This window comes from Rutidosis leptorrhynchoides, chromosome 11, assembly GCF_046630445.1.
Source record: "Rutidosis leptorrhynchoides isolate AG116_Rl617_1_P2 chromosome 11, CSIRO_AGI_Rlap_v1, whole genome shotgun sequence".
Classification (NCBI taxonomy): Eukaryota; Viridiplantae; Streptophyta; class Magnoliopsida; order Asterales; family Asteraceae; genus Rutidosis; species Rutidosis leptorrhynchoides.
The window spans coordinates 411,259,222-411,284,063 of record NC_092343.1 but is presented as its reverse complement, the minus strand read 5'-3'; positions in this window follow the sequence as shown (position 1 = coordinate 411,284,063).

Here is a 24,842-nt window from a genome sequence, read left to right as displayed (position 1 = left end):
TCTGGTTTTTGTCCATAACAGTCCATCAGTCATAAATATAAATTTCAAGTGTCCTTGTCAAATTATTATTATACCCGAAGATAAATATTCCAACTAATTGGGGATTCGAATTGTAACAAGGTTTTAATACTTTGTTTAATGAATACACCAGGTTATCGACTGCGTGTAAACCAAGGTTTTACTACTTTGTTAACAATTACACCAATTACCCTTGAATGTAATTTCACCCCTGTTTTAATTATTCTAGTGGCTATTAATCCATTCCCGTGTCCGGTTAAATGAACGATTATTCGTACATATAAATACCCCGCCCATCGTGTCCGATCGAGTGTATATGGTAATTTATAGGGACGCCCAATTGTAAATCTTTATATTAACATTAACAAACTTTCATTTAGTTAAACAAATATAAAGCCCATTAATAGCCCATAGTCTAATTTCCACAAGTGTCGTTCTTTTGTCCAAACCCCAATTATGGTACAAAGCCCAATTACCCAATTTTAGTAATTAGCCCAACATCATGATTACTTCGTTTTAAATAAGCATAATAATAACTTAGCTACGAGACATTAATGTAAAAAGGTTGAACATAACTTACAATGATTAAAAATAGCGTAGCGTTACACGGACAGAATTTCGACTTACACCCTTACAACATTCGCTAACATACCCTTATTATTAGAATTATAATTAAAATTAAAATATAAATTATAAATATAAATATAAATTTTACGTATGAAGAGGAAGAAAAAGATGATGAAATTTGATCAGAATTCGGTTGGCTTTATAGCCAGAGTTGAAAATTGGGGCTCCGCGACTCGCGGCAAAAACCCCTTCAAACTCCGCGAGTCGCGGAGGATGTATTTACAGCTCACACCCTTGGAGTTTCTCTGCCGACGGTTTTATATATATAAATATAATATATATATAATTAATATAATTAATTATATATTATATTATATTTATATACATAGTTAACTTGTAATTTTTAGTCCGTTGCGTCGAGCGTTAAGAGTTGACTCTGGTCCCGGTTCCGGATTTTCGAACGTCCTTGCGTACAATTTTATATTTTGTACTTTGCGTTTTGAATCTTGTATTCTTGTAATTTCGAGACGTTTCTTATCAATAATTGGAACCTTTTTGATTGTCTTTTGTACTTTTGAGCTTTTTGGTCGTTTGCGTCTTCAATTCGTCGAATCTGTCTTTTGTCTTCACCTTTTATTATTTAAACGAATATCACTTGTAAATAGAACAATTGCAACTAAAAGCTTGTCTTTCTTGAGGAATAATGCTATGAAATATACGTTCGTTTTTAGCATTATCATTACTACAGAAGGTTCATCCAAGACTTTTCCAGAATAGCAAAACCCTTGACTGCATTAACGCACAAAGGGAAGAAATTTGAATGGAAGGATGAACAAGAGAAAGCGTTTCAGTTATTGAAGAAAAAGCTAACTACGGCACCTATATTGTCATTGCCTGAAGGGAATGATGATTTTGTGATTTATTGTGACGCATCAAAGCAAGGTCTCGGTTGTGTATTAATGCAACGAACGAAGGTGATTGCTTATGCGTCTAGACAATTGAAGATTCACGAGCAAAATTATACGACGCATGATTTGGAATTAGGCGCGGTTGTTTTTGCATAAAAGACTTGGAGGCACTACTTATATGGGGTCAAAAGTATTATATATACCGACCATAAAAGTCTTCAACACATATTTAATTAGAAACAATTGAATATGAGGCAGCGTAGGTGGATTGAATTGTTGAATGATTACGACTTTGAGATTCGTTACCACCCGGGGAAGTCAAATGTGGTAGCCGATGCCTTGAGCAGGAAGGACAGAGAACCCATTCGAGTAAAATCTATGAATATAATGATTCATAATAACCTTACTACTCAAATAAAGGAGGCGCAACAAGGAGTTTTAAAAGAGGGAAATTTAAAGGATGAAATACCCAAAGGATCGGAGAAGCATCTTAATATTCGGGAAGATGGAACCCGGTATAGGGCTGAAAGGATTTGGGTACCAAAATTTGGAGATATGAGAGAAATGGTACTTAGAGAAGCTCATAAAACCAGATACTCAATACATCCTGGAACGGGGAAGATGTACAAAGATCTCAAGAAACATTTTTGGTGGCCGGGTATGAAAGCCGATGTTGCTAAATACGTAGGAGAATATTTGACGTGTTCTAAGGTCAAAGCTGAGCATCAGAAACCATCAGGTCTACTTCAACAACCCGAAATCCCAGAATGAAAATGGGAAAACATTACCATGGATTTCATCACTAAATTTCCAAGGACTGCAAGTGGTTTTGATACTATTTGGGTAATAGTTGATCGTCTCACCAAATCAGCACACTTCCTGCCAATAAGAGAAGATGACAAGATGGAGAAGTTAGCACGACTGTATTTGAAAGAAGTCGTCTCCAGACATGGAATACCAATCTCTATTATCTCTGATAGGGATGGCAGATTTATTTCAAGATTCTGGCAGACATTACAGCAAGCATTAGGAACTCGTCTAGACATGAGTACTGCCTATCATCCACAAACTGATGGGCAGAGCGAAAGGACGATACAAACACTTGAAGACATGCTACGAGCATGTGTTATTGATTTCGGAAACAGTTGGGATCGACATCTACCGTTAGCAGAATTTTCCTACAACAACAGCTACCATTCAAGCATTGAGATGGCGCCTTTTGAAGCACTTTATGGTAGAAAGTGCAGGTCTCCGATTTGTTGGAGTGAAGTGGGGGATAGACAGATTACGGGTCCGGAGATTATACAAGAAACTACCGAGAAGATCATCCAAATTCAACAACGGTTGAAAACCGCCCAAAGTCGACAAAAGAGCTACGCTGACATTAAAAGAAAAGATATAGAATTTGAAATTGGATAGATGGTCATGCTTAAAGTTGCACCTTGGAAAGGCGTTGTTCGATTTGGTAAACGAGGGAAATTAAATCCAAGGTATATTGGACCATTCAAGATTATTGATCGTGCCGGACCAGTAGCTTACCGACTTGAGTTACCTCAACAACTCGCGGCTGTACATAACACTTTCCATGTCTCGAATTTGAAGAAATGTTTTGCTAAAGAAGATCTCACTAGTCCGTTAGATGAAATCCAAATCAACAAAAAACTCCAATTCATCGAAGAACCCGTCGAAATAATGGATCGTGAGGTTAAAAGACTTAAGAAAAATAAGATGCCAATTGTTAAGGTTCGATGGAATGCTCATAGAGGACCTGAGTTCACCTGGGAGCGTGAAGATCAGATGAAGAAGAAATACCCGCATCTATTTCCAGAAGATTCGTCAACACCTTCAACAGCTTAAAATTTCGGGACGAAATTTATTTAACGGGTAGGTACTGTAGTGACCCGAACTTTTCCATGTTTATATATATTAATTGAGATTGATATTTACATGATTAAATGTTTCCAACATGTTAAGCAATCAAACTTGTTAAGACTTGATTAATTGAAATATGTTTCATATAGACAATTGACCACCCAAGTTGACCGGCGATTCACGAACGTTAAAACTTGTAAAAACGACATAACGATATATATATATGGATATACATATGGTTAACATGAGATTATGATAAGTAAGTATCTCCATAAGTATATTAACAATGAGTTATATACATATAAACAAGACTACTAACTTAAGGATTTCGAAACGAGACATATATGTAACGATTATCGTTGTAACGACATTTAAATGTATATATATCATATTAAGATATATTAATATATCATAATATCATGATAATATAATAATTTAACATCTCATTAGATATAATAAACAATGGGTTAACAACATTAATTGAGATCGTTAACTTAAAGGTTTCAAAACAACACTTACATGTAACGACTAACGATGACTTAACGACTCAGTTAAAATGTATATACATGTAGTGTATTTAGATGTATTAAAATACTTTTGGAAGACTTCATGACATATATCAAAACACTCATACTTAACGAAAATGGTTACAGTTACTTTCCCATTCTTTTCTTTCATCAAGAATTCTAGTCGTATTCTTACCCGTATTATACACAGCTTCAAAACGTACTTACTATGGGTATATACCAATAGGAACTAGCATGGAATTCCACTCTTGATTATGTCATGTATGACTAATCAATTTTAACTTCTACCATGAGCTAGTCAACTAACTAGAACTCCTTTTAACCCCACTCACCAATTACCACTCATCATTCACTCCATTTCACTTCCAATTCTCTTTCTAATTCTCTCTCAACACACACACACACTATTATGAACGTATTTTTCCAGTAGTTAATCATCATCTTCATCAAAAATCACTTCAAGAATCAAGCTATAATCATCATAGGAAGAACACTTCAAGAACACTTCAAAAATCCCTTCAAGTTTACTAATTTACTTTCAAGCTTTCTAATCCATTCCAAGTAATCATCTAAGATCAAGAAACCTTTGTTATATACAGTAGGTTATCTTTCTTATTCAAGGTAATATTCATATTCAAACTTTGATTCAATTTCTATAACTATAAACTATCTTAATTCGAGTAAAAATCTTACTTGAACTTGTTTTTGTGTCATGATCCTACTTCAAGAACTTTCAAGCCATCCAAGATCCTTTGAAGCTAGATCATTTCTTGTCACTTCCAGTAGGTTTACCTACTAAACTTGAGGTAGTAATGATGTTCATAACATCATTCGTGTAGTGACCCGAACTTTTCCATGTTTATATATATTAATTAAGATTGATGTTTACATGATTAAATGTTTCCAACATGTTAAGCAATCAAACTTGTTAAGACTTGATTAATTGAAATAGGTTTCATATAGACAATTGACCACCCAAGTTGACCGGTGATTCACGAACGTTAAAACTTGTAAAAAAAAAACTATATGATGACATATATATGGTTATATATATAGTTAACATGATATTATGATAAGTAAACATATCATTAATTATATTAACAATGAACTACATATGTAAAAACAAGACTACTAACTTAATGATTTTGAAACGAGACATATATGTAACGTTTATCGTTGTAACGACATTTAATGTATATATATCATATTAAGAGATATTCGTACATCATAATATCATGATAATATAATAATTTAAAATCTCTTTTGATATTATAAACATTGGGTTAACAACATTTAACAAGATCGTTAACCTAAAGGTTTCAAAACAACACTTACATGTAACGACTAACGATGACTTAACGACTCAGTTAAAATGTATATACATGTAGTGTTTTAATATGTATTTATACACTTTTGAAAGACTTCAATACACTTATCAAAATACTTCTACTTAACAAAAATGCTTACAATTACATTCTCGTTCAGTTTCATCAACAATTCTACTCGTATGCACCCGTATTCGTACTCGTACAATACACAGCTTTTAGATGTATGTACTATTGGTATATACACTCCAATGATCAGCTCTTAGCAGCCCATGTGAGTCACCTAACACATGTGGGAACCATCATTTGGCAACTAGCATGAAATATCTCATAAGATTACAAAAATATGAGTAATCATTCATGACTTATTTACATGAAAACAAAATTACATATCCTTTATATCTAATCCATACACCAACGACCAAAAACACCTACAAACACTTTTATTCTTCAATTTTCTTCATCTAATTGAACTCTCTCAAGTTCTATCTTCAAGTTCTAAGTGTTCTTCATAAATTCCAAAAGTTCTAGTTTCATAAAATCAAGAATACTTTCAAGTTTGCTAGCTCACTTCCAATCTTGTAAGGTGATCATCCAACCTCAAGAAATCTTTGTTTCTTATAGTAGGTTATCATTCTAATACAAGGTAATAATCATATTCAAACTTTGGTTCAATTTCTATAACTATAACAATCTTATTTCAAGTGATGATCTTACTTGAACTTGTTTTCGTGTCATGATTTTGCTTCAAGAACTTTGAGCCATCCAAGGATCCATTGAAGCTAGATCCATTTTTCTCTTTTCCAGTAGGTTCATCCAAGGAACTTAAGGTAGTAATGATGTTCATAACATCATTCGATTCATACATATAAAGCTATCTTATTCGAAGGTTTAAACTTGTAATCACTAGAACATAGTTTAGTTAATTCTAAACTTGTTCGCAAACAAAAGTTAATCCTTCTAACTTGACTTTTAAAATCAACTAAACACATGTTCTATATCTATATGATATGCTAACTTAATGATTTAAAACCTGGAAACACGAAAAACACCGTAAAACCGGATTTACGCCGTCGTAGTAACACCGCGGGCTGTTTTGGGTTAGTTAATTAAAAACTATGATAAACTTTGATTTAAAAGTTGTTATTCTGAGAAAATGATTTTTATTATGAACATGAAACTATATCCAAAAATTATGGTTAAACTCAAAGTGGAAGTATGTTTTCTAAAATGGTCATCTAGACGTCGTTCTTTCGACTGAAATGACTACCTTTACAAAAACGACTTGTAACTTATTTTTCCGACTAGAAACCTATACTTTTTTTGTTTAGATTCATAAAATAGAGTTCAATATGAAACCATAGCAATTTGATTCACTCAAAACGGATTTAAAATGAAGAAGTTATGGGTAAAACAAGATTGGATAATTTTTCTCATTTTAGCTACGTGAAAATTGGTAACAAATCTATTCCAACCATAACTTAATCAACTTGTATTATATATTATGTAATCTTGAGATACCATAGACACGTATACAATGTTTCGACCTATCATGTCGACACATCTATATATATTTCGGAACAACCATAGACACTCTATATGTGAATGTTGGAGTTAGCTATACAGGGTTGAGGTTGATTCCAAAATATATATAGTTTGAGTTGTGATCAATACTGAGATACGTATACACTGGGTCGTGGATTGATTCAAGATAATATTTATCGATTTATTTCTGTACATCTAACTGTGGACAACTAGTTGTAGGTTACTAACGAGGACAGCTGACTTAATAAACTTAAAACATCAAAATATATTAAAAGTGTTGTAAATATATTTTGAACATACTTTGATATATATGTATATATTGTTATAGGTTCGTGAATCAACCAGTGGCCAAGTCTTACTTCCCGACGAAGTAAAAATCTGTGAAAGTGAGTTATAGTCTCACTTTTAAAATCTAATATTTTTGGGATGAGAATACATGCAGGTTTTATAAATGATTTACAAAATAGACACAAGTACGTGAAACTACATTCTATGGTTGAATTATCGAAATCGAATATGCCCCTTTTTATTAAGTCTGGTAATCTAAGAATTAGGGAACAGACACCCTAATTGACGCGAATCCTAAAGATAGATCTATTGGGCCTAACAAACCCCATCCAAAGTACCGGATGCTTTAGTACTTCGAAATTTATATCATATCCGAAGGGTGTCCCGGAATGATGGGGATATTCTTATATATGCATCTTGTTATTGTCGGTTACCAGGTGTTCACCATATGAATGATTTTTATCTCTATGTATGGGATGTGTATTGAAATATGAAATCTTGTGGTCTATTGTTACGATTTGATATATATAGGTTAAACCTATAACTCACCAACATTTTTGTTGACGTTTTAAGCATGTTTATTCTCAGGTGATTATTAAGAGCTTCCGCTGTCGCATACTTAAATAAGGACAAGATTTGGAGTCCATGCTTGTATGATATTGTGTAAAAACTGCATTCAAGAAACTTATTTTGTTGTAACATATTTGTATTGTAAACCATTATGTAATGGTCGTGTGTAAACAGGATATTTTAGATTATCATTATTTGATAATCTACGTAAAGCTTTTTAAACCTTTATTGATGAAATAAAGGTTATGGTTTGTTTAAAAATGAATGCAGTCTTTGAAAAACGTCTCATATAGAGGTCAAAACCTCGCAACGAAATCAATTAATATGGAACGTTTTTAATCAATAAGAACGGGACATTTCAGTTGGTATCCGAGCGTTGGTCTTAGAGAACCAGAAAATTTGCATTAGTGTGTCTTATCGAGTTTGTTAGGATGCATTAGTGAGTCTGGACTTCGACCGTGTTTTCTTTAAAAATGATTGCTTAACATTTTTGTTGGAAACTACATATTTTTAACATATGAATATTATGTGATATATTAATCTCTTAACGTGTTTGATATTATGTGATAGATGTCTACCTCTAGAACAAGTCCCATTGACTCACCTAATAATAATGAAGAGTCAAATGTAAATTGGAATGATTTGTGGACTGATTCACAAGTTCCCGAAGAGGAACCGGAAGAAGAGTCGGAACCGGAAGAAGAATCGGAACCGGAAGAAGAATCGGAACCGGATGAAGAAATAGAACCGGTGGGGGAAATAATAAAACGGTTAAGTAAAAGAAAATCCTCAACCAACCGACCAAAGTTAATTATGGTCAATGGTGTTTCCGCCAAGGAAGCAAAATATTGGGAGGATTACCAATTCTCCGATGAATCGGATTCCGACGAGAATTCCGATGATGTTATAGAAATTACCCCAACTGAATTTAAAAAGGCAAAAGAAAATAATAAGGGAAAGGGCATAAAAATAGAGAAATCTAATTCCAACCCCGATGAACTTTATATGTATCGTCAACCCCCGAAGTCCTTAAGTTGTAACAATGACCCGGGAACCTCTAAACCACCAGGTTTTTCTAAACCAATGTGGACAACGACGGCTCGTATTAGGGGAACATCATATATCCCTAGAAACTTGGCAAAACGAACCAAAACCGAAGAAGAAGAAACGAGCGAGTCGGAATAAGATAGTTGTATTCGTGTGGTGTAATATATGGAATATAGTGTTCTTATGCTTTATGATATATGTAAAAATTGCTTGTATTAATAAGTATTTTTTTATGAATCTAACTCTTGTCTATTTTACAGTTTAAAAACACAAAATGGATAGACAACCCAATATTTTAAGAGACCTACCCGGAGACATGATTGATGAAATCTTGTCTAGAGTCGGCCAGAATTCTTCTGCACAACTATTTAAGGCGAGATCAGTTTGTAAGACATTCGAAGAACGTTCCCAGAATGTCTTGGTTTATAAGAGACTTTCGTTTGAAAGATGGGGGATATCACATTGGGAAACCCATAAGTTACGATGTGTTTACTTTGACGCATATATTGCGGGGAACCCAAATGCTATTTTACGCAACGGGTTAAGAAATTATTTTGACTCAATATATCCGAATATTGGACTTCGTGATTTAGAAAAAGCGGCTAACATGCAACATAAAGAAGCATGTTATGCTTACGGATTAGTAATGTTCGCTTCTCACCAAAGTGAGAACAAGAACATCGGGCTACAACTATTAAACAAAACGTTTCCACAAGTGACGGAGTCGGTAATTGGGGTAAGAAATGAGGTTTTTAGATTATTACGGGACTGTTGGACATTACGTAACCCTCGTCCCTTTGATGACGTTACAACACGCTGTCTTATCAACGGCCATAACGGTTATGTTGCACAAGACCAAGGATGGGAAGTAGTCCTAGTAAAACCAGAATGCATGACTTGTTTCTGGACGTATGAATTACGTGTCTTTATTGCCTTTGCTGAACGACTTGTGTACTAGCTAGAATTGTCTTCACAACTATCTTGTATCAAAGTTATTGTGTGCTATATTTCATGCTTTATGTAAAATAAGCGGTATTGTAAGTTTGTAAAATATTGTATAAAAGTTTGAATGCGAAATATTATTATAATCAGTTTTTCATATAGAATTGTAGTAGTTGAATTGTATATTAGCTACTAAGTATGAACTTAACGGGTAGGTACTACCCGAATTTAAACTTATAAAACGCTAATATGAAGAAAAAAGCTTTTATAAATGAGTTCATATTATGCTACGAAATACTATTAACTACTCTTAATATTCTGTATGATTAACTTGTTCCATTTAACTATTTTGAAGGAAATGGCACCGACTACTCGACACACCGTGAATATGAATGAAGAGGAATTCCGTACTTTTCTAGCTTCAAACATAGCCGCAGTACAGGCTGCGCTACATACCAACAATAACCTTGGATCTAGCAGTACAGGAAATCGTGTAGGATGCACCTACAAAGAATTCACTGCCTGCAAACCTTTGGAATTTGATGGAACCGAAGGACCGATCGGATTGAAACGGTGGACCGAGAAGGTTGAATCGGTGTTTGCTATAAGTAAGTGTACTGAAGAGGACAAAGTGAAGTACGCTACGCATACCTTCACAGGTTCTGCGTTAACATGGTGGAATACCTATCTAGAGCAAGTGGGACAAGATGATGCGTACGCACTACCGTGGTCAGCATTCAAGCACTTGATGAACGAGAAGTACCGTCCCAGAACCGAGGTCAATAAGCTCAAGACAGAACTTAGAGGGTTACGAACCCAAGGATTTGATATTACCACGTACGAAAGACGATTCACAGAATTGTGCCTATTGTGTCCGGGAGCATTCGAAGATGAGGAAGAGAAGATCGACGCGTTTGTGAAAGGATTACCGGAAAGAATCCAAGAAGATATAAGTTCACACGAGCCCGCCTCCATACAACAGGCATGTAGAATGGCTCACAAACTAGTGAACCAGATTGAAGAAAGAATTAAAGAACAGACTGCTGAAGAGGCCAATGTGAAGCAAGTCAAAAGAAAGTGGGAGGAAAACGGTGATAAGAATCACCAATACAACAACAACAGCAATTACAACAATAATCGCAACAATTATCCCAACAATCGCAACATCAATCGCAACTACAACAAACGGCCCAACAACAACAACAACAACAACAACAACAGCAACTACAACAATCATCCCAACAACAATAATAACCGCAACAACAACAACAATCAGAAGCAACTATGCCAAAGGTGTGAAAAGAATCACTCGGGGTTCTGTACCAAATTTTGCAACAAGTGTAAAAGAAATGGTCATAGCGCGGCGAAGTGTGAGGTCTACGGACCAGGGGTTAATAGAACGAAAGGAACAAATGGTGTCGGAACGAGTAATGGCGGAGCAAGTAGTGTCGGAGCAAGTTATGCCAATGTAGTTTGTTATAAATGTGGAAAACCAGGCCACATTATTAGAAATTGCCCGAACCAGGAGAACACGAATGGACAAGGCCGTGGAAGAGTTTTCAATATTAATGCGGTAGAGGCACAGGAAGACCCGGAGCTTGTTACGGGTACGTTTCTTATTGACAATAAATCTGCTTACGTTTTATTTGATTCGGGTGCGGATAAAAGCTATATGAGTAGAGATTTTTGTGCTAAATTAAGTTGTCCATTGACGCCTTTGGATAGTAAATTTTTACTCGAATTAGCAAATGGTAAATTAATTTCAGCAGATAATATATGTCGGAATCGAGAAATTAAACTGGTTAGCGAAACATTTAAAATTGATTTGATACCAGTAGAGTTAGGGAGTTTTGATGTGATAATCGGTATGGACTGGTTGAAAGAAGTGAAAGCAGAGATCGTCTGTTACAAAAATGCAATTCGCATTATACGAGAAAAAGGAAAACCCTTAATGGTGTACGGAGAAAAGGGCAACACGAAGCTACATCTTATTAGTAATTTGAAGGCACAAAAACTAATAAGAAAAGGTTGCTATGCTGTTCTAGCACACGTCGAGAAAGTACAAACTGAAGAAAAGAGCATCAATGATGTTCCCATTGCAAAAGAATTTCCCGATGTATTTCCGAAAGAATTACCGGGATTACCCCCACATCGATCCGTTGAATTTCAAATAGATCTTGTACCAGGAGCTGCACCAATAGCTCGTGCTCCTTACAGACTCGCACCCAGCGAGATGAAAGAACTGCAAAGCCAATTATAAGAACTTTTAGAGCGTGGTTTCATTCGACCAAGCACATCACCATGGGGAGCTCCTGTTTTGTTTGTCAAGAAGAAAGATGATACATTCAGGTTGTGTATCGACTACCGAGAGTTGAACAAACTTACCATCAAGAACCGCTACCCACTACCGAGAATCGACGACTTATTTGATCAACTACAAGGCTCGTCTGTTTATTCAAAGATTGACTTACGTTCCGGGTATTATCAAATGCGGGTGAAAGAAGATGATATTCCAAAGACTGCTTTCAGAACACGTTACGGTCATTACGAGTTTATGGTCATGCCGTTTGGTTTAACTAATGCACCAGCTGTGTTCATGGACCTTATGAACCGAGTGTGTGGACCATACCTTGACAAGTTTGTCATTGTTTTCATTGATGACATACTTATTTACTCAAAGAATGACCAAGAACACGGTGAACATTTGAGAAAGGTGTTAGAAGTATTGAGGAAGGAAGAATTGTACGCTAAGTTTTCAAAGTGTGCATTTTGGTTGGAAGAAGTTCAATTCCTCGGTCACATAGTGAACAAAGAAGGTATTAAGGTGGATCCGGCAAAGATAGAAACTGTTGAAAAGTGGGAAACCCCGAAAACTCCGAAACACATACGCCAGTTTTTAGGACTAGCTGGTTACTACAGAAGGTTCATCCAAGACTTTTCCAGAATAGCAAAACCCTTGACTGCATTAACGCATAAAGGGAAGAAATTTGAATGGAATGATGAACAAGAGAAAGCGTTTCAGTTATTGAAGAAAAAGCTAACTACGGCACCTATATTGTCATTGCCTGAAGGGAATGATGATTTTGTGATTTATTGTGACGCATCAAAGCAAGGTCTCGGTTGTGTATTAATGCAACGAACGAAGGTGATTGCTTATGCGTCTAGACAATTGAAGATTCACGAACAAAATTATACGACGCATGATTTGGAATTAGGCGCGGTTGTTTTTGCATTAAAGACTTGGAGGCACTACTTATATGGGGTCAAAAGTATTATATATACCGACCACAAAAGTCTTCAACACATATTTAATCAGAAACAACTGAATATGAGGCAGCGTAGGTGGATTGAATTATTGAATGATTACGATTTTGAGATTCGTTACCACCCGGGGAAGGCAAATGTGGTAGCCGATGCCTTGAGCAGGAAGGATAGAGAACCCATTCGAGTAAAATCTATGAATATAATGATTCATAATAACATTACTACTCAAATAAAGGAGGCGCAACAAGGAGTTTTAAAAGAGGGAAATTTAAAGGATGAAATACCCAAAGGATCGGAGAAGCATCTTAATATTCGGGAAGACGGAACCCGGTATAGGGCTGAAAGGATTTGGGTACCAAAATTTGGAGATATGAGAGAAATGGTACTTAGAGAAGCTCATAAAACCAGGTACTCAATACATCCTGGAACGGGGAAGATGTACAAGGATCTCAAGAAACATTTTTGGTGGCCGGGTATGAAAGCCGATGTTGCTAAATACGTAGGAGAATGTTTGACGTGTTCTAAGGTCAAAGCTGAGCATCAGAAACCATCAGGTCTACTTCAACAACCCGAAATCCCGGAATGGAAATGGGAAAACATTACCATGGATTTCATCACTAAATTGCCAAGGACTGCAAGTGGTTTTGATACTATTTGGGTAATAGTTGATCGTCTCACCAAATCAGCACACTTCCTACCAATAAGAGAAGATGACAAGATGGAGAAGTTAGCACGACTGTATTTGAAGGAAGTCGTCTCCAGACATGGAATACCAATCTCTATTATCTCTGATAGGGATGGCAGATTTATTTCAAGATTCTGGCAGACATTACAGCAAGCATTAGGAACTCGTCTAGACATGAGTACTGCCTATCATCCACAAACTGATGGGCAGAGCGAAAGGACGATACAAACGCTTGAAAACATACTACGAGCATGTGTTATTGATTTCGGAAACAGTTGGGATCGACATCTACCGTTAGCAGAATTTTCCTACAACAACAGCTACCATTCAAGCATTGAGATGGCGCCGTTTGAAGCACTTTATGGTAGAAAGTGCAGGTCTCCGATTTGTTGGAGTGAGGTGGGGGATAGACAGATTACGGGTCCGGAGATTATACAAGAAACTACCGAGAAGATCATCCAAATTCAACAACGGTTGAAAACCGCCCAAAGTCGACAAAAGAGCTACGCTGACATTAAAAGAAAAGATATAGAATTTGAAATTGGAGAGATGGTCATGCTTAAAGTTTCACCTTGGAAAGGCGTTGTTCGATTTGGTAAACGAGGGAAATTAAATCCAAGGTATATTGGACCATTCAAGATTATTGATCGTGTCGGACCAGTAGCTTACCGACTTGAGTTACCTCAACAACTCGCGACTGTACATAACACTTTCCACGTCTCGAATTTGAAGAAATGTTTTGCTAAAGAAGATCTCACTATTCCGTTAGATGAAATCCAAATCAACGAAAAACTCCAATTCATCGAAGAACCCGTCGAAATAATGGATCGTGAGGTTAAAAGACTTAAGCAAAACAAGATACCAATTGTTAAGGTTCGATGGAATGCTCGTAGAGGACCCGAGTTCACCTGGGAGCGTGAAGATCAGATGAAGAAGAAATACCCGCATCTATTTCCAGAAGATTCGTCAACACCTTCAACAGCTTAAAATTTCGGGACGAAATTTATTTAACGGGTAGGTACTGTAGTGACCCGAACTTTTCCATGTTTATATATATTAATTAAGATTGATGTTTACATGATTAAATGTTTCCAACATGTTAAGCAATCAAACTTGTTAAGACTTGATTAATTGAAATAGGTTTCATATAGACAATTGACCACCCAAGTTGACCGGTGATTCACGAACGTTAAAACTTGTAAAAAAAAAACTATATGATGACATATATATGGTTATATATATAGTTAACATGATATTATGATAAGTAAACATATCATTAATTATATTAACAATGAACTACATATGTAAAAACAAGACTACTAACTTAATGATTTTGAAACGAGACATATATGTAACGTTTATCGTTGTAACGACATTTAATGTATATATATCATATTAAGAGATATTCGTACATCATAATATCATGATAATATAATAATTTAAAATCTCTTTTGATATTATAAACATTGGGTTAACAACATTTAACAAGATCGTTAACCTAAAGGTTTCAAAACAACACTTACATGTAACGACTAACGATGACTTAACGACTCAGTTAAAATGTATATACATGTAGTGTTTTAATATGTATTTATACACTTTTGAAAGACTTCAATACACTTATCAAAATACTTCTACTTAACAAAAATGCTTACAATTACATTCTCGTTCAGTTTCATCAACAATTCTACTCGTATGCACCCGTATTCGTACTCGTACAATACACAGCTTTTAGATGTATGTACTATTGGTATATACACTCCAATGATCAGCTCTTAGCAGCCCATGTGAGTCACCTAACACATGTGGGAACCATCATTTGGCAACTAGCATGAAATATCTCATAAGATTACAAAAATATGAGTAATCATTCATGACTTATTTACATGAAAACAAAATTACATATCCTTTATATCTAATCCATACACCAACGACCAAAAACACCTACAAACACTTTTATTCTTCAATTTTCTTCATCTAATTGAACTCTCTCAAGTTCTATCTTCAAGTTCTAAGTGTTCTTCATAAATTCCAAAAGTTCTAGTTTCATAAAATCAAGAATACTTTCAAGTTTGCTAGCTCACTTCCAATCTTGTAAGGTGATCATCCAACCTCAAGAAATCTTTGTTTCTTACAGTAGGTTATCATTCTAATACAAGGTAATAATCATATTCAAACTTTGGTTCAATTTCTATAACTATAATAATCTTATTTCAAGTGATGATCTTACTTGAACTTGTTTTCGTGTCATGATTTTGCTTCAAGAACTTTGAGCCATCCAAGGATCCATTGAAGCTAGATCCATTTTTCTCTTTTCCAGTAGGTTCATCCAAGGAACTTAAGGTAGTAATGATGTTCATAACATCATTCGATTCATACATATAAAGCTATCTTATTCGAAGGTTTAAACTTGTAATCACTAGAACATAGTTTAGTTAATTCTAAACTTGTTCGCAAACAAAAGTTAATCCTTCTAACTTGACTTTTAAAATCAACTAAACACATGTTCTATATCTATATGATATGCTAACTTAATGATTTAAAACCTGGAAACACGAAAAACACCGTAAAACCGGATTTACGCCGTCGTAGTAACACCGCGGGCTGTTTTGGGTTAGTTAATTAAAAACTATGATAAACTTTGATTTAAAAGTTGTTATTCTGAGAAAATGATTTTTATTATGAACATGAAACTATATCCAAAAATTATGGTTAAACTCAAAGTGGAAGTATGTTTTCTAAAATGGTCATCTAGACGTCGTTCTTTCGACTGAAATGACTACCTTTACAAAAACGACTTGTAACTTATTTTTCCGACTAGAAACCTATACTTTTTTTGTTTAGATTCATAAAATAGAGTTCAATATGAAACCATAGCAATTTGATTCACTCAAAACGGATTTAAAATGAAGAAGTTATGGGTAAAACAAGATTGGATAATTTTTCTCATTTTAGCTACGTGAAAATTGGTAACAAATCTATTCCAACCATAACTTAATCAACTTGTATTATATATTATGTAATCTTGAGATACCATAGACACGTATACAATGTTTCGACCTATCATGTCGACACATCTATATATATTTCGGAACAACCATAGACACTCTATATGTGAATGTTGGAGTTAGCTATACAGGGTTGAGGTTGATTCCAAAATATATATAGTTTGAGTTGTGATCAATACTGAGATACGTATACACTGGGTCGTGGATTGATTCAAGATAATATTTATCGATTTATTTCTGTACATCTAACTGTGGACAACTAGTTGTAGGTTACTAACGAGGACAGCTGACTTAATAAACTTAAAACATCAAAATATATTAAAAGTGTTGTAAATATATTTTGAACATACTTTGATATATATGTATATATTGTTATAGGTTCGTGAATCAACCAGTGGCCAAGTCTTACTTCCCGACGAAGTAAAAATCTGTGAAAGTGAGTTATAGTCCCACTTTTAAAATCTAATATTTTTGGGATGAGAATACATGCAGGTTTTATAAATGATTTACAAAATAGACACAAGTACGTGAAACTACATTCTATGGTTGAATTATCGAAATCGAATATGCCCCTTTTTATTAAGTCTGGTAATCTAAGAATTAGGGAACAGACACCCTAATTGACGCGAATCCTAAAGATAGATCTATTGGGCCTAACAAACCCCATCCAAAGTACCGGATGCTTTAGTACTTCGAAATTTATATCATATCCGAAGGGTGTCCCGGAATGATGGGGATATTCTTATATATGCATCTTGTTATTGTCGGTTACCAGGTGTTCACCATATGAATGATTTTTATCTCTATGTATGGGATGTGTATTGAAATATGAAATCTTGTGGTCTATTGTTACGATTTGATATATATAGGTTAAACCTATAACTCACCAACATTTTTGTTGACGTTTTAAGCATGTTTATTCTCAGGTGATTATTAAGAGCTTCCGCTGTCGCATACTTAAATAAGGACAAGATTTGGAGTCCATGCTTGTATGATATTGTGTAAAAACTGCATTCAAGAAACTTATTTTGTTGTAACATATTTGTATTGTAAACCATTATGTAATGGTCGTGTGTAAACAGGATATTTTAGATTATCATTATTTGATAATCTACGTAAAGCTTTTTAAACCTTTATTGATGAAATAAAGGTTATGGTTTGTTTAAAAATGAATGCAGTCTTTGAAAAACGTCTCATATAGAGGTCAAAACCTCGCAATGAAATCAATTAATATGGAACGTTTTTAATCAATAAGAACGGGACATTTCAATTCGATTCATATATATAAAACTATCTTATTCGAAGGTTTAAACTCGTAATCACTAGAACATAGTTTAGTTAATTCTAAACTTGTTCGCAAACAAAAGTTAATCCTTCTAACTTGACTTTTAAAATTAACTAAACACATGTTCTATATCTATATGATATGCTAACTTAATGATTTAAAACCTGGAAACACGAAAAACACCGTAAAACCGGATTTACGCCGTCGTAGTAACACTGCGGGCTGTTTTGGGTTAGTTAATTAAAAACTATGATAAACTTTGATTTAAAAGTTGTTATTCTGAGAAAATGATTTTTATTATGAACATGAAACTATATCCAAAAATTATGGTTAAACTCAAAGTGGAAGTATGTTTTCTAAAATGGTCATCTAGACGTCGTTCTTTCGACTGAAATGACTACCTTTACAAAAACGACTTGTAACTTATTTTTTCGACTATAAACCTATACTTTTTCTGTTTAGATTCATAAAATAGAGTTCAATATGAAACCATAGCAATTTGATTCACTCAAAACGGATTTAAAATGAAGAAGTTATGGGTAAAACAAGATTGGATAATTTTTCTCATTTTAGCTACGTGAAAATTGGTAACAAATCTATTCCAACCATAACTTAATCAACTTGTATTGTATATTATGTAATCTTGAGATACCATAGACACGTATACAATGTTTCGACCTATCATGTCGACACATCTATATATATTTTGGAACAACCATAGACACTCTATATGTGAATGTTGGAGTTAGCTATACAGGGTTGAGGTTGATTCCAAAATATATATAGTTTGAGTTGTGATCAATACTGAGATACGTATACACTGGGTCGTGGATTGATTCAAGATAATATTTATCGATTTATTTCTGTACATCTAACTGTGGACAACTAGTTGTAGGTTACTAACGAGGACAGCTGACTTAATAAACTTAAAACATCAAAATATATTAAAAGTGTTGTAAATATATTTTGAACATACTTTGATATATATGTATATATTGTTATAGGTTCGTGAATCAACCAGTGGCCAAGTCTTACTTCCCGACGAAGTAAAAATCTGTGAAAGTGAGTTATAGTCTCACTTTTAAAATCTAATATTTTGGGATGAGAATACATGCAGGTTTTTTAAATGATTTACAAAATAGACACAAGTACGTGAAACTACATTCTATGGTTGAATTATCGAAATCGAATATGCCCCTTTTTATTAAGTCTGGTAATCTAAGAATTAGGGAACAGACACCCTAATTGACGCGAATCCTAAAGATAGATCTATTGGGCCTAACAAACCCCATCCAAAGTACCGGATGCTTTAGTACTTCGAAATTTATATCATATCCGAAGGGTGTCCCGGAATGATGGGGATATTCTTATATATGCATCTTGTTAATGTCGGTTACCAGGTGTTCACCATATGAATGATTTTTATCTCTATGTATGGGATGTGTATTGAAATATGAAATCTTGTGGTCTATTGTTACGATTTGATATATATAGGTTAAACCTATAACTCACCAACATTTTTGTTGACGTTTAAAGCATGTTTATTCTCAGGTGAATATTAAGAGCTTCCGCTGTTGCATACTAAAATAAGGACAAGATTTGGAGTCCATGTTTGTATGATATTGTGTAAAAACTGCATTCAAGAAACTGATTTCGATGTAACATATTTGTATTGTAAACCATTATGTAATGGGCGTGTGTAAACAGGATATTTTTGATTATTATTATTTGATAATCTACATAAAGCGTTTTAAACCTTTATTTATGAAATAAAGGTTATGGTTTGTTTTAAAATGAATGCAGTATTTGAAAAACGTCTCATATAGAGGTCAAAACCTCGCAACGAAATCAATTAATATGGAACGTTTTTAATCAATAAGAACGGGACATTTCATCTTGTGTGAGAAAGTTCAAGCAAGGGAAGAGGGAGCTAGTTTTGGGTCTTAGCTCGAGTTATAAAGTTGTTCATCCCCTCTCTAGCTATGTTTTGGTTGTAGTGGTATGCTCTAACTTTAATTTCCTTACTTTGATTTTTTTAAGGGTTAGGGTTTGGGTAAATGAAGAACATAAAACCCATATTTGATGATTTTGGGTGTTCTTGGGTAAGACTGAGTCATGAGGACTCAAGAATGACTAACCTAGGGTTTCAAAATGATAAATGAGTTTATGAGTCATAATTGGTAAGTTAATTACTAGCACACCTAGTTATTAATGTAAATGGGTGTCATTGGGTTAGTGGATAACCCGAAATGGGTGTGTTGGTTTTAAAATGGTAAAGTGTGTAATAATTGACCTAGTTGGGAAATATAGGTATGAAATACCCTAAATTATGTATTAGTTAGTGTTGTTGGACCTTAATCACTAGCTTTGAGTGATTTATGATGGTCTTGACCTTAAATGGACGGTTTTGATGTAAATGGGGCATTTAATGAGATTAAGTCATTTAGTGCACATAAGTGAATTGTTGGTATTTAGTCCAACTAGTTTGTGTGTTGATTGAAGTACTTATTATATTAGGTACTTTGCTTTGAAGCTTGCGGAAGTATAAAACCGTCATCGAATCGTTAAGGTGAGTGGAATAATTATATGCGTAGGTATATAATGTATTTATTTGTGTAGCGTGAGATGTGAAGTGTCGATGTGCTAAGACACCACGTTGACGTGACGAGTGAAGTGTTGATGTGTTAAGACACCACTCAGGGTGAAGTATCGATGTGTTAAGATGCCACCCCAAGTAAGTTGAAGGGTGAAGTGCCGGTGTGTTAAGGCGCCACTCGAGGTGAAGTATCGACGTGTTAAGATGCCACCTCAAGTAGTATGAAGAGTGAAGTGTTGATGTGTTAAGACACCACTAGGAGTGAAGTATCGACGTGTTAAGATGCCGCTCCAATAAATGACGAGTGAAGTGTCGACGTGTTAAGACACCACTCGGGGTGAAGTGTTGACGTGTTAAGACGCCACCCGGGGTGAAGTATCGATGTGTTAAGATGCCACCCGTGGGGTTAGTGTACGACGTGTTAAGTGCACTAATGGTTGTTATGAACTCTGACGGTCTTTTAAATATCGTTCCCTCGTTCGATTGGTTAATCATGGTTATTGTGTTGTAGTGTAGCATATTATATCATTCGGGTTATATATATATATATATATATATATATATATATATATATATATATATATATATATATATATATATATATATATATATATATATATATATATATATATATATATATATATATATATATATATGCCATTGTTGTGCTAACTTGCGGTATTGGAGGTTACTAGCTTTGTATTTGAGATTATAAGCTAATAGTGTTGCTAGCATGTATGCGGTATGTGAGTAAGTGATTGCAAGTAGGTATATTATATATGTATGTGTATAATTATTGCATTCACTAAGCGCTTTGCTTACCCTCTCGTTGTTTACCTTTTTATAGGCTCAGGCGTGGACAAGGGTAAGGTCGTTCATTTGGATTAGTGATCCCGCTCCATTTGTTAGGAGAAGCTTTTTGAGACGTTTAGTTTTTGAAGTTTGACCGAGATTTGGGTAGTGTAACCCCAAACATCATGCTCTAGCGTCGTTTAGAATTTAAACTAATTCGGTTGAAACTTGTATTTTGTACGAAACTCGTAATTTGGGCATATGTGGGCCCGGAGTCGTAAAACTATTTTTATTATTGGAATGTGTTAGTTTTACATATTATAACATGTTGTGAAAAGCGTTTCGTCTAAATACGTCGGGAAGTGGGTGATCTTTTTTGAAAAATTGGCAGATTTGGAAAGAAGCTGAACACAGCTTGTGCGCTCAGCGCACTACCAGTTGATGCGCGTGGCGCACTCACCTGAAAAACAAAAAAAAAATTGTTTACTGTTTTGAGTTGGATATTGGGTTGGGTTGTTACACTAAATTTCTCAAAAAAAACGGGCAAAATTTTGTGAAAAATTTTCCTGAAAAATTTTCAACTTCAGATTTGGCCCATTTTCGCAACATAACTATAAAATAGCGCTACGAGCATGACTTCCTTGAGGCTTTCCCCCGTTCAAAGCAGTTTAGATTCCGAAAATGACATTTTACTATTTTAAAGGTGAATTTGGCAATTTTAGATCTTAGGATAACTAATACCTTCACATGCGAATTGTTATGCCTGTTTAACTACCACTATGACACTTGTTTTTATTTAATATTGTATTTAAGTATATCAAGAATCATGTTGGGGCTACTATCTCACCACTAGCTATTAAATGTTGCAGCTTTTATAACATCTTGGTTTTATTGTTCGAGTATTTTTAGCCGCTTTTTTATTTCTCTAGATTCATAACCTTATTTTTTCTTTTGTTTCTAAATTTCATATTGAATTCAAAGATAGGAGAGTGTAGTTTCGTTTTGATGATAACTAATGGACGCAAAACACATATTTGAACTCACTAAATTTCTCACAAAATCGGGCAAATTTTTGTCAAGAATTTTCTGTAAAATTTTCAACTTCAGATTTGACCCATTTTCGCAACATAACTAAAAAATAGCGCTACGAGCAAGACTTCCTTAAGACTTTCCAACGTTCGAAGCAGTTTAGATTCTGAAAATGACATTTTACTATTTTTAAAGGTGAATTTGGCACTTTTAGATCTTAGGATAAATAATATCTTCACATGTGAATTATTGTGCATGTTTAAATAACACTATGATACTTTTGTTATTTAATATTGTATTTAGGTACATCGAGAATCATGTTGGGGGCTACTATCTCACCACTAGCTATAAAACATTGCTACTTTTATAACGTCTTGGTTTTATTGTTCGCGTATTTTTAGCCTCTCTTTTATTTCTCTAGATTCATAACCTTATTTTTGTTTTTGTTTCTAAATTTCATTTTGAAAGCGAATATATGAGAGTGTAGTTTTGCTTTGATGATAATTAATGGCCGCAAAACACATACTTGAAGTCACTAAATTCCTCACAAAATCGAGCAAAATTTTATACAGAATTTTCTGAAACATTTTCAACTTCAGATTTGGCCCATTTTCGCAAAATGACAAGAAAATGGCGCTACGAGCAAGAATTCTTTAAGGCTTTCCCCTGTTCGAAGCATGTTAGATTCTGAAAATGACATTTTACTATTTTTAAAGGTGAATTTGGCACTTTTAGATCTTAGTATGGGTAATACTTTCACATGTGAATTGTTGTGCCTGTTTAAATACCACTATGATACTTGTTTTTATTTAATATTGTATTTAGGTACATCAAGAATCATGTTGGGGCTAATATCTCACCACCATCTATAAAACGTTGCTGCTTTTATAACGTCTTGGTTTTATTGTTCGAGTATCTTTAGCCGATTTTTTATTTATCTAGATTCATAACCTTATTTTTGTTTTTGTTTTAAATTTCATATTGAATGCGAATATATGAGAATATAGTTTCGTTATGATGATAATTAATGGCCGCAAAACACATATATGAAGTCACTAAATCCCCTACAAAAACGGACAAAAATTTGTGGAGATTTTTCTGTAAAACTTTCAACTTCAGATTTGGCCAATTTCGCAAGATAACTAGAAAATTCCACTACGAGCAAGACTGTCGTAAGGTTTTCCTCCGTTTGAAGCAGTTTAGATTGAAAATGGCATTTTACAATTTTTATAGGTGAATTTTGCACTTTTAGATCTTAGGATAAGTAATACCTTCACATGTGAATTGTTGTGTCTGTTTAAATACCACTATGATACTTATTTTTATTTAAAATTGTATTTAGGTACATCGAGAATCATGTTGGGGCTACTATCTCACCACTAGCTATAAAACGTTGCTGTTTTTATAACGTCTTGTTTTATTGTTTGAGTATTTCTAGCTGCTTTTTTATTTCTCTAAATTCATAACCTTATTTTTTTTTCCTTTCTAAATTTCATATTGAATGCGAATATATGAGACTGTAGTTTCGTTTTGATGATAACTAATGGCCACAAAACACATATTTGAAGTCACTAAATTTCCCACAAAATCGGGTAAAATTTTGTGGAAAATTTTCTGAAAAATTTTCAACTTCAGATTTGTGCCATTTTCGTAAGATAACTAGAAAATGGCGGCAAGACTTCCATAAGGCTTTCACCCTTCGAAGCAGTTTAGATTTCGAAAATGATATTTTACTATTTTTAAAGCTAAATATGGCACTTTTAGATCTTAGGATAAGTAATGCCTTAGCATGTGAATTGTTGTACCTGTTTAAATACCACTATGATACTTGTTTTATTTAATATTGTATTTCGGTACATCGAGAATCATGTTGAGGCTACTATCTCACCTCTAGCTATAAAACGTTGCTGCTTTTATAACATCTCGGTTTTATTGTTCGTGTATTTTTAGCCGCTTTTTTATTTCTCTAGATTCATAACCTTATTTTTGTTTTTGTTTCTAAATTTCATATTGAATGCGAATATATGAGAGTGTAGTTTCGTTTTGATGATAATTAATGGCCGCAAAACACATATTTGAAGTCATTAAATTCCCTATAAAATAGGGCAAAATTTTGTGGAAATGTTTCTGAAAAATTTTAAACTTCAGAATTCATGTGGATGATAATTATGGCCGTAAAACACATTTTTGAAGTCACTAAATTCCCCCAAAATCAGGCAAAATTTTGTGAAGAATTTTCTGAAAAATTTTCAACTTCAAATTTGGCCCATTTTCGCAAGATAACTAAAATATCACCTCACGAGCAAGACTTCCTTTAGGATTTCCCCGTTCGAAATAGTTTAGATTCCGAAAATGACATTTTACAATTTTTAAAGGTGAATTTGCCACTTTTAGATCGTAGGATAAGTAATATCTTCACATGTGAATTGTTGTGCCTGTTTAAATACCACTATGATACTTTTTTTTATTTAATATTGTATTTAGGTACATCGAGAATCTTGTTGGGGGCTACTATCTCACCACTAGCTATAAAACGTTGCTGCTTTTATAACGTCTTGGTTTTATTGTTCGAGT